Consider the following 10,712-nt stretch of genomic DNA (forward strand, 5'->3'; position numbering starts at 1 on the left):
AAGAGAACTTATTACAATAAATATGGCTTAAGGCCATCTAATAACGATAATAGCGGAAGGCTTGGAAGATAAGTGAGTCCATCAACTCCAACGGCATCACTGAGTATAGAACCACAACCTAAAGACTCCTTAATCATCGTCTGAAAAGTCTGCAACATTAACGTTGCAGCCCGAAACGGGTCAGCACATGGAATATGCTGGTAAGGTAACACATAGAGAGTAATGGAATGAAACAGCTATACTATATGCATATTTGGCTGGTGGAAAGCTCTATGGTTACAGTTTTGCGTAAAGCCAATTTTTCCCTACTTCAAAGGAATAAAATTTAATTACTATCATGGTGGTTGTTAAACATTGAGAATGGTTGACAGCATTCTCAATCCCAATTAAGCATCATCATTAAACATAACCCAACAAAATTAATTTAGAGTAACATGTTGAGATTCACATGAAAATCCAAGTACTAGATACTCAAGATGTCCATAACCGGGGACACGGCTAACCATGATTAGTTTATTACGCTCTGCAGAGGTTTGCGCACTTTTCCCCACAAGACTCGATCGCCTCCGTTTGGTTTCTCGCACTACATGGTGTTTGAGAAGACGGATGACTGAGACATAGTCTTTCAGAAGCGCTAGCACCTTACGATCGGGTAGACCATACCACCTACATCCCCTACATCTGCTAGTCTACCACTGTAAGAGTTCGCACAACTTAGTCAACTATGCTAGAGCCCATAATAGCTTGTGGCTGCACACGGAAGTTTCTAGTATGAATAGTCTAATGATCCCTTTGAGCATGGGTGGCGGTCCAAAAGAAAACAGGCAAGTCCTGGAATACCCAGGTGCCTCAATCCACCCAGATGTGTGTTTAAGTTGCCACCTTAGATAAACCATAAATTAACAATCTCACATCTGGCATGGATATCACTCACCCAATCCACGTCTACTAGCATAGCATGGCATAATAAGCAAACGTAGAAGTAACTCCCAAAGGTTTGATAATAACAGGTAATAGGTACTACCTCATCTACTTCTCATCCCACAATTTTATTAGATCCTAACCATGCAATGTGTGAGGATTGATCTAATGCAATAAAACTGGGTAGTAGAAAAGGTATGATCAAAGTGTTACTTGCCTTGCTGATGATCCGCGAAACCTAACGATTCGAATTAACAGGCGGCGCACTCCGGGTATTCTATCGCAGACAAACATACAAGCTTACAATAAGTACTCATCTAATGCACAGGTAAAACTCAAATAAAAGAACTAACCAGAAGGTTCAACTTAAGAACTCCGGTTGGCAAAAGAATCAAATCGAACGAAACAACGAAAGTCAAACGGCGAAAGAAAACAACTTCGTTCTAGTAATCTGGATCTAGGGAAAATTTTACAGTAGCAAAATCTTGTTTAAGTTGGTTAAACGGATAGAGGGTTTCGAGTCGAATCCCTAGGCAATTGAATTGCCTGATTCCGATAAACGAGCGAAAAGTTAAACTAAAACGAAAATCGGATCAGGAATCACGATCAGAAAAATTGTGGATTTAATCCGAGAAAAAGAAAAATGACGAACGCCGAACGCCGAATTTTTTTTTCTCTCTTTTTCTTTTTTTTCGGCACGGAAATCGAGACGCGACGAACCTCGGCGGCGAGATCCGGCGGCGGCGGCGGCAGACGTCGGCGGCGACGGCTTCTTAGGGCGGCGGCGGCTTAGGGCGCTTTAGGGTTTCCCCCGGGGCCGGGCCTCGGCTCATAAAGGCCTCCCGGGTCGGTGTCCAGGTCGAACACGGCCCGTTAAGTCGGTTCGTTTTTTTATTATTATTCTGCTCGGAAGAAAAATAAAAAGAAATACTAAACGGACTCCAAAAATTCCGAAATAAATTTTTGCGGGCTTATAAAATCAAGCCGCACAAGGTGAACATTTATTTGGGCCCTAAATGCAATTTTGAAAAATGCACTTTTTTCCTAAATTCAAATTAAACACCGAAAAACTCCGAAATAAAATCTTATTTGATTTTATTATTAAATCTTCAATATATCTTTATTTTGGGAAAGTCATTTTATTCCCTCTCTCATATTTTTGTAATAGAAATAATTGATGATAAAATAAATAAAATCAAATGATCCTATTCTCAAAATTTGAGAAAACTCAAATATGAAAATAACGAAATCCCCAACTCTCTTCGTGGGTCATTGAGTTGCGTAGAATTTCTAGGATCAACCAAAATGCATAATAAAATATGATATGCATGATGATCTAATGTATAACATTCCAAATTGAAAATTTGGGATGTTACACCATGCTGATTGTTAAAATTGAGACAATAAAAGACCAACAAAACAAATAACAGGTGGCAAACAATATAAATAACGTTCTAACTAAAGGTTGGGGGTTTCTGATTCGAATATGATCAGTAAACTGGACCAAAGGGGTTAATCTAAGATTCGAATACGATCATATAGCCCCAGTGGCTTTGGCGTTGCGCCAATCAAGAGGGTATCGACAGCTATGTTCTCTTTGGTTCGAATACGACCTATGTTTGAACAGGAAGCCCCCAAATGATCTTGAGAGGTTTTTAACAACCGTGATTCGAAAACGATCCAAGTCGGACCCAAAAGGGGTTAAGCTATGATTTGGATACGATCAAGAAGCCCCCTGGTGAGTTTGGCTTTGAGCTGATCAAGAGGGTTACGACAGCTATGTTCTCTTTGGTTCGAATACGACCTATGTTTGAACAGGAAGCCCCCAAGTGACCATGAGGTTTACAGCTAGATTCAAATACAATCATAAGCCGGACCAAAAAAGGTTAGACTTGATTCAGATATGATCAGCTCCTTAATGGTCATTTTATATAGTGAAAAAGAGTAAAGATATGTAATCTCTGAAAAATAAAAGGACAGAGGTCCTGCTTTATTGCTTATCATAGTATATACAACATCAAAGTATGTACATGGTGAGAGCCGATGGCTCAGGTGTAGTATGGCCGGAGTTGAGCAATGTTCCACGGCCGGCGGGTCTCCTCCTCCGACTTACGTGAGTCTTTGTGCTCTCGAATGTCAATGAGGTAATATGACCCGTTGTTTAAGTTCTTGCTGACTACAAAAGGTCCTTCCCAAGGTGGGGATAGCTTGTGTGCATCTGACAGATCCTAGATGAGCCGGAGCACCGGGTCACCTTCTTGAAAAGTCCTGGACTTAACCCGGCGGTTGTGATAGCGGCGCAAGTCCTCTTGATAAATTGTTGATCCAGCCGCTGCTAAGTCTCTTTCCTCATCTAACAAATCAAGTGCATCCTGTCTGGCTTGTTCATTTTTGGCCTCAACATAAGCCACCACACGGTGCGAGTCATGACGGATGTCACTGGGCAGCACTGCTTCAGCTCCATAAACCATGAAGAAAGGTGTATAACCTGTAGATCTGTTCGGGGTGGTGTTAATACTCCACAATACCGAGGGTAACTCCTCTACCAAGAAATCCGGCGTTCTTTGTAAGGGAACCATGAGCCGTAGCCTGAGACCTTTTAAGATTTCCTGATTGGCTCTCTCAGCCTGCCCATTAGACCGAGGGTGAGCTACAGAAGAAACATCAAGCCGGATATGCTCACATTGACAGAACTCCTCCATAGCCCCTTGGGATAAATTAGTGCCATTGTTCGTGATAATGCTGTGTGGAAAACCAAAACGAAAGATCACCTTTTTCATGAACTGAACCGTTGTGGCTGCATCACACTTGCTCACTGGCTCCGCCTCAACCCACTTTGTGAACTTGTCAACTACTACTAAAAGATGTGTCTTTTTATCTTTAGATCTTTTGAAAGGTCCAACCATATCAAGCCCCCAGACCGCAAATGGCCAGGTAATTGGAATCATCCGCAACTCTTGATCCAACACATGTGCTCGTCGTGCAAATTTTTGACATCCATCACACCTACTGACCAGATCTTCTGCATCAGCATGAGCCGTCAACCAGTAAAAACCATGACGAAAAGCTTTGGCCACAAGAGACTTTGACCCGGTGTGATGACCACAATCCCCTTCATGGATCTCACGAAGTATTTCTTGGCCTTCTTCAGGGGAAACACACCGCTGAAACGCTCCAGAGACGCTGCAATGGTATAACTCTCCATCAGAAATCGTCATTGACTTGGACCGCCGGGTTATCTGTCGGGCCAGGGTCTCATCCTCTAGCAACTCGCCCCGGGTCATGTAAGCCAAGAACGGTACTGTCCAATATGGTATGACGTGAAGAGCCGCCACCAACTGTGCCTCCAGGTCAGGAACGGCTAAATCTTCCTCTATAGGTAACTTAACAGATGGATTATGCAAAACACCCAAAAAGGTGTTAGGTGGCACCAGCTTACACTGAGATCCCAACCGGCTTAAAGCATCGGCCGCTTCGTTCTTCCTACGGTCAATGTCTTCCACCTGATAACCTTTAAAATGTCTTGCAACAGCATCAACCTCGCGGCGATAAGCCGCCATGAGAGGGTCCTTGGAATCCCACTTGCCTGACACCTGTTGAGCCACCAAATCTGAGTCGCCAAGGCACCGGACCTGGCTTAGACTCATTTCCTTCAACATTCGGAGACCATGGAGCAAGGCTTCATATTCTGCTGCATTTTAGTACAAGGAAACATCAAGCGCAACACATAACAAAACTTGTCACCTCGAGGGGAGTTTAAAATAACTCCAGCCCCTGAGCCTTCCAATTGTCTGGACCCATCAAAGTGAATCATCCAATACGTGTTGTCTAGTTTCTCTTCTGGCATCTGCATCTCTGTCCAGTCATTAATAAAGTCAACCAGCGCTTGAGATTTGATCGCAGTACATGGCACATACTTCAACCCATGAGACCCAAGTTCAATGGCCCACTTGGCGACTCGTCCAGTAGCTTCTCTATTTTGGATGATGTCTCCCAAAGGAGCAGAGCTAACCACAGTGACTGGGTGACCCTGAAAGTAATGTTTGAGCTTCCGTCTTGCCATGAACACCCCATACACAAGCTTCTACCAATGTGGATATCTTTGTTTAGATTCAATCAGCACCTCACTTACGTAGTAAACCGGCCGTTGAACCGGATGTTCCTTGCCAGCCTCCTTGCGTTCCACCACAATTGCCACACTAACAGCTCATGAGTTAGCGGCTATATATAACAATAGTGGCTCTTACTCAACTGGAGCAGCAAGAACTGGCGGCTCAGCAAGTTGTTTCTTCAGATCCTCAAAAGCAGAGTTTGCAGCATCGCTCCAAACAAAATCATCTGTTTTTCTCATCATTTGATATAAAGGCATCGCCTTCTCCCCTAACCGGCTAATGAACCGGCTCAAAGCAGCAACAAGACCCGCGAGCCGTTGAACGTCATTGATGCATGTTGGTTTGGCCAGCAATGTGATTGCCTTAATTTTCTCCGGGTTAGCTTCAATACCTCGGTTGGACACCAAAAAAACCCAAGAGTTTGCCAGCTGGGACTCCAAAAACACACTTGGCCGGGTTAAGCATCATTTTGTAGACCCGGAGGTTATCACAGGTCTCCTTCAGATCTGTGACCAAGGTTTCCTATTTCCTGGACTTCACCACTATATCATCCACATAAGCATGAAAATTACGCCCAATCTGATTGTGAAGGCAATTCTGCATACACTGTTGTTAAGTTGCCTGGGCGCTCTTGAGCCCAAAAGGCATAGACACATAGCAGAAGGCTCCAAACGGAGTGATGAAAGTTGTCTTCTCCTGGTCCTTGACTGCCATCTTGATCTGATGATAACCTGAATAAGCATCCAAAAAACTCAAACATGCGTAACCCGCCGTAGCATCAATGATCTGATCAATACGGGGGAGAGCGAAAGGGTCAGCTGGACAAGCTTTGTTTAAATCGGTGTAAATCACACACACACGCCAGGTGCCGTTCTTCTTGAGTACAAGCACCGGGTTGGCCAACCACTCTGGGTGAAAAACTTCCACCATGAATCTGGCTGCTAAGAGTCGGGCCACCTCTTCTCCAATGGCCTTGCGCCTTTCCTCGTTGAACCGTCGGAGAAATTGCCTGACCGGCTTAAACTTAGGATCAATATTAAGAGTGCTCAGCGAGTTCTCTCGGGACACCCGGCATGTCAAAAGGTTTCCATGCAAAGAAGCCCCAGTTCTCAAGGATGAACTCGATGAGCGCACTTTCCTATTTTGGATCCAAGTTGGCACTGATGATGAACTGCTTGGATGAGTCGCCGGGCACAAAATCAATCGTCTTGGTGTCATCAGCTGACTTGAATTTGAACACCGGTTCATGCTCCATCGTTGGCTTCGTTAAAGACGTCATGTCTGCCGGGTCAACATTATCTTTATAAAATTTTAAATCCTCTGTTGCACGAACAGACTCAGCATATGCAGCATCTCCTTCTTCGCACTCCAGGGCTATTTTCCGGCTTCCATGTACCGTAATGGTGCCCTTATAACCTGGCATCTTGAGCTGCAGATATACATAACATGGCCGAGCCATGAACTTGGCATAAGCCGGCTGTCCAAACAGAGCATGATATGGGCTTTTGATCTTAACCACCTCAAAAGTTAACTTCTCTGCTCTGGAATCATATTCATCTCCAAAGGCTACTTCCAGTTCAATCTTACCAAGTGGGTATGCCGATTTGCCAGGCACAACACCGTGAAAAATAGTGTTGGATTGCTTAAGACTCTTATCAGTCAACCCCATTCGACCAAACGTCTCATAGTAGAGGATGTTGATGCTACTGCCTCCATCCATGAGCACTTTAGTGAATTTATATCCACCAACCTGAGGCGCCACTACCAAGGCTAAGTGACTCGGATTATCAACCCGGGGAGGATGATCTTCTCTGCTCCACACAATGGGCTATTCTGACCACCTTAAATAACATGGAATCGCCGGCTCAACGGCATTGACAGCCCTCTTATGAAGCTTCTGGTCTCTCTTGCATAAATTAGTGGTAAATACATGGTATTGCCCACTATTCAACTGTTTTGGGTTGCCATGATATCCGGACTGTTGTTGCTGATTGCCTTGGCCGGGTTATCGATTATAACCTCCCTGGTTACCCGTATGGCCCTGACCGTGAAAACCACCTCCACCTGAACCGGTGCCCGGGCCATGAAAGCCGCCCCCACCTGAACCGCCGCTAGGCCCGTGACTTCCATCAAATGCATTTTAATTTTTAAACGCCTTCATGATCGTACAGTCCTTCCATAGATGGGTGGCCGGCTTCTCTCGGGTGCCGTGTCTTGGACAAGGTTCATTCAATAGTTGCTCGAGGGTGGGGCCTGACCCGCCCGATCGAGGGGGTTGCCTACCCTTGCGCCGTTGATTGTTGCCCTGTGCATTGGTGTTAGCCACAAACTCATCAGTCTTACATTTATTACCTCCTTGATTCGTCGGGTTATGCTAGTGACCCTTGCTGTTGCCGTTCTTCTTTCCCTTCCCTGTTTTTTCTTCATCAGACACGGGGTCCTTGGTACTATTAGAATCAGCGTACTTAACCAAAGCCGCCATCAGCTGGCCCATGTCATTGCAGTCACGCTTGAGTCGCCCGAGCTTCTGCTTCAGAGGTTCAAAATGGCAATTTTTCTCCAACATTAAGACTGCCGAGCCGGCATCCATCTTATCAGATGAATGTATTATCTCCTTGACCCGGCGCACCCAATGGGTTGTGGACTCACCTTCCTCTTGTTTACAATTAGTCAGGTCCACGATTGACATAGGTTGTTTGCATGTGTCCTTGAAGTTCTGAATGAATCGGGCCTTTAGTTCCGCCCATGAGCCAATGGAATTCAGGGGTAGTCCTTTCAACCAAGTGCGAGCCGTTCCATCCAACATCATAGTGAAATACTTAGTCATTAAAGCATCGCTGACCTCCAACAGCTCCATTGCCATCTCATAACTCTCAATCCAGGCCCCAAGCTGCAAATCGGCCGTGTAATTAGGCACTTTACGAGGCCCTTTGAAGTATTTTGGCAAGCGCTCATTACGTATAGCCAGCACCAGGAAAGGGACACCTCTTGTTCTTGTGGCTACTCCTTCCTCAACAGAGGTTGCTGGATAAGCCGGAAAAGTTTGATGAGCCGCTTGCTCAGCTGCCAATTGAACCGCCCACTCAGCCTCTTGCCGAATCCTCTCCTGATCTGCTAAGTTAAGGGCTCCAGCCTGGACCGGCTCATGCCTGCGCAGTTGGTTGCGGCGTTGCGCGTTGCTTGACATATCAGCTGAGTCCATATGCCTGTTGTAGCTTGGGATCCGGCTTGGGCAAGGGGTGGAATGGATTCTGTCTCGACTGTGAGAGTATGCATCCTGCTGCGCCAGAGTCGTCTGAAGAAGTTCTCTCGCCCTTCGTGTTTCGATTGTTGTTGGAGAGTCACCTTCCATCGGGAGAGCCGCCAAATGAGCCGACGCCGCAATGAGGTTTTCCAAAGGATTGAAGAAGTGACCCAGCGGTGTTGGCGTATAATGAGGCGTAGCGGTATACATGCGAGGTGGTTCCATAGCCCGCGGCTGAACCGGTGCCCCGGGTGTCATGATCGGCTTTACCTCCAGCGGGTTACTTGGCCCAGCCCCGGGTGTATGGAAAAGGTTCCTAGGATTGAGCGTCAGAGGTAGAAATGAGTGAGTTTTCTGATGCGTTCTCCTCATGACCTCGTTTGACGCGTTCAGATCCAGCGAAAGCCGGAAAGTCTCCGCTTGAAGTTGCTGAGCACGAGCGTCCAAAGTCGCCCGTTCTGCGGCCATCCTGACCTCTTCTGCTGCTAAATTGTCCTTGGCATGTGCCATCTCTTCGCGTACCCGTGCCACCTCCACGTCATGCTGAACTTTATCTGCCGGCTCCACCATGGCAGTCAACAGAGTTGTCAGCTTATCCGTGAGGTCCATTAGCATCTGATCCGGGGGGCGCGCGGGGTCTCCTGACCCGGCCGCTGCCGACCTGGTGGTTGTTACCGCTGCTACCGTGGAGTTCTGCCTGGGCTGAGTGCCTGCCATGAAGACTCCGGCTCGATTCGGTGGCTCAAAGGGGTCCGAAATACTGCTGCCATCGGAACAGCCCCCAAGCATGCCATCCTGCAGCTGATATAAAGAGTCGATCTCGCCTGTTGATGACGTAGTGTCGAAACAGATGGCTGTGTCACTGCCATCAACTGATTCTTCCGAGTATTCACCTCCATGGATGCAACCAACAAAGGCACGCCTTATGGCGGGTCGGGCCCGAGCGGGCCTCGCGAGCTGAGCCGTCTCGATGATGTTGGTGCGGACGTCCGGCTCAGGGCCCGATTCACCGATCCGGCCAATGAAGACATGGATCCCGCCGAAGGGGACCCGGTACCCATACTCTATTGAGCCGGCCTCGGGGCCCCAGCCTTCGTCGTCGATGTAGAGCTTGCCGCGACGACTCTTGGTCATCTGTCCTGCAACGTATCCCTTGAGCCCTTCGAAGTTGCCCTTCAAGAACTCAAATCCATCGTGCACTGGCCCCACGGTGGGTGCCAACTGTCGTGGAATTATCACGGCAGATGTCCTAGCAAATGTACTTAGTCGTAGGGCCATCGCAACTAGGAAGCTTAAAGGGGTTAATCGGGACAAAGGACACGAGAGATTTTATACTAGTTCGGCCCCTTACAATGAAGGTAAAAGCCTATGTCTAGTTGTGTTGATATTGCTGGGGTTTCGATCACTAGGAGGCTAACTCGCCGGCTTGGTTATCGATCTCTTGTTTCTTGCCCTAAACCGCCACCGGGTCGTCCCCTTATATACACGGGTTGACGCCTGGCGGCCTACGGAGTCCCGGCCGGCTCATAAAGCGTGTCCGGCTCGGTGACTTCTTTTATACGCCTTTCCTTACAAGTCTTTCCTTACATATGGCGGTTTACAATATTGGGCCTCAAGCCGCCTCTCAGCTTAGGCCTTCTATAAGCTTTAATAAACTATCGCCTTGAATGTTTACTGGGCTTCCTTTTGACCCGCCATTGGGGCTGACCCGGCCCCTCCTGGGCGGGTCATAACTGATAGCTATATCCCCAACAAAGTTACTATTGAACCTCGCAGGTCGACCAAAACACGTACCGCACTAGAGTGGTACGGTAATCCTGTCTTGGAAGACATGTTGTTAGACAACGGCGAACCTACGAACTATGAAGAAGCTATGATGAGCCCAGATTCCGATAAATGGCTTGAGGCCATGAAATCTGAGATAGGATCCATGTAAGAGAACAAAGTATGGACTTTGGTGGACTTGCCAGACGATCGGCAAGCCATTGAGAATCAATGGATCTTCAAGAGGAAGACATATGCTCATGGTAATATCACTATCTACGAAGCTCGACTTGTTGCAAAAGGTTTTTGACTAGTTCATGGGGTTGTCTGCGATGAGACCTTCTCACCCGTAGCGATGCTTAAGTCTGTCTCAATCTTGTTAGCAATTGTCACATTTTATGATTATGAAATCTGGTAAATGGACGTCAAAACTACATTCCTTAACGGGTTTCTCAAAGAAGAGTTGTATATGATACAACCAGAAGGTTTTATCGATCCTAAAGGTGCTAACAAAGTGTGCAAGCTCCAGTGATCCATCTATGGATTGGTGCAAGCATCTCGAAGTTTCAATATACGCTTTGATGAGGTGATCAAAGCATATGGTTTTATACAGATTTACGGTGAAGCCTGTATTTACAAGAAAGTAAGTGGGAGCTCTATAGCATTTTTTA

Source organism: Triticum aestivum, chromosome 1A (assembly GCF_018294505.1).
Source record: "Triticum aestivum cultivar Chinese Spring chromosome 1A, IWGSC CS RefSeq v2.1, whole genome shotgun sequence".
NCBI classification, from domain to species: Eukaryota; Viridiplantae; Streptophyta; class Magnoliopsida; order Poales; family Poaceae; genus Triticum; species Triticum aestivum.